Genomic DNA, 1,883 nt, shown 5'->3' on the forward strand with positions numbered 1-1,883 from the left:
TAAACAAAACATACATTATATACAAACTTTATAAAACATGCCGGTGTTTTCACCCGTTGAATGACCAGGGTTGGGAACCACTGCTCTAAACAATATAATGACATGAAACAATATTAAATTCAACTTTTTTTCTTCTTCTGGTAGTCAGGAGGATATGTTGAATAATTACCCATACATGCATACGCTTCACACAAACATTTAGAAAAGATTGAATGCATTAAACAAAACATACATTATATACAAACTTTATAAAACATGCCGGTGTTTTCACCCGTTGAATGTTTAAGTTATTCAGTTTGGTTTGCAAACCTTGCAGCCAGGTTTAAAAGGAATAATTCACCCAAAAATGAAAATTTGCTGAACTTTACACAACCTCTGGCCATCCAAGATTAGGATGAGTTTGTTTTTTCATCTGAACAGATTTGGAGAAATGTAGCATTCCAACACTTGCTCACCAATGGAGTGAATGGGTGCCGTCAGAATGAGAGTCCAAACAGCTGATAAAAACATCACAATAATCCACAAGTAATCCACACCCCTCCAGTCCATCAGTTAACATCTGGAGAAGACAAAAGCTGTGTGTTTGGAATAAACAAATCCATCATTAAGATGCTTTAACATTAAACTTTTGGCCATAATAAAGCTTCCTCCAGTGAAAAAGTCCATCTCCTGTTGTCTCTCACATCAAAATCCAGCCACATATTTGTTTAGAGCTGTTTTTGCTTGTAAACAGTGCTGGATCTGTGCAGATTTCTTTCCTGATTCACACGAGATTTATCACCGGAGAAGGCAACATTTTATAGAGAACTCATATTTTAGCTGCAAAAAAAAACATGTTAATAATGGATTTGTTTCTTATACAAACACGCAGCTTTTGTCTTCTCCAGATGTTAGCTGATGGACTGGAGTGCTGTGGATTATTGTGATGTTTTTATCAGCTGTTTGGACTCTCATTCTGACGGCACCCATTCACTGCAGAGCATCCATTGCTGAGCAATTGATGAAATATTACTTTACTCTGAATCTGTTCTCATGAAGAAACAAGCTCATCTACATGTTGGATGCCTGAGGGTAAAAACATTTTCATTTTTGGGTGAAATATTCCTTTGAGCTTGCTGAGGTTTCAGTTGCAGGAATGGGAGTTTGTGATTTGAGATGGAACCTCTCCCAAAATGTTTATGAAATCACATGAAAATTAGCGTGTCTACTGTAACAAAGTGTGTTGCTACAAGATAACTTGTTTTGACTTCTATGGTTCTTTAGACAAACATCTACATAGTGGTGTGTTAAATAGGCTTGGGGTCTATTATCCTGACACTGACCTGCTGTGTCATTAACGAGTATTTTGGGTTCACTCTGCCTGAACAGCTCTTGAATACAGGGATGCTTACAAATGAGGCTTTGAAACAGCCTTCCTTTCGTTGTATCCCATGGAACATCTTATCCTACTAACTGAAACTAATACATTCAACATGCTGTAGTTGCAGATGCCATTATAGCATATTAATTCTTAATGTATTGTACAAAGAATTGTGAAATATTTCACATCTTCCAGGTCTTAAAGTCGGCATGAAACGGAAGGTGTGACAGACTTTACTACCATGTTGTGATGTATTTCTGAGTGAAATGGCTCATTGAACAAGAAAACAGCATGGCTTGGTTTAATCCATCAGTCGTTGACTGGATTGGTAAAAGTGCATGTTGCATATTGTAATAGATCTGAATGCAACGGCAGCACGTGCATCATAAACGTCAGGTGAGTCATGAAAATAAATTAACATTTAGATTTTTTTTATTTTATATAATTTAATGCACATATGAATTGTTCACAGTGTGACAACAACATGCATTAAGAAAATAAATGAGGTCAGATTTGATTTCAT

Source organism: Sinocyclocheilus grahami, unplaced genomic scaffold (assembly GCF_001515645.1).
Source record: "Sinocyclocheilus grahami isolate Dianchi unplaced genomic scaffold, SAMN03320097.WGS_v1.1 scaffold553.1, whole genome shotgun sequence".
Taxonomy (NCBI): domain Eukaryota; kingdom Metazoa; phylum Chordata; class Actinopteri; order Cypriniformes; family Cyprinidae; genus Sinocyclocheilus; species Sinocyclocheilus grahami.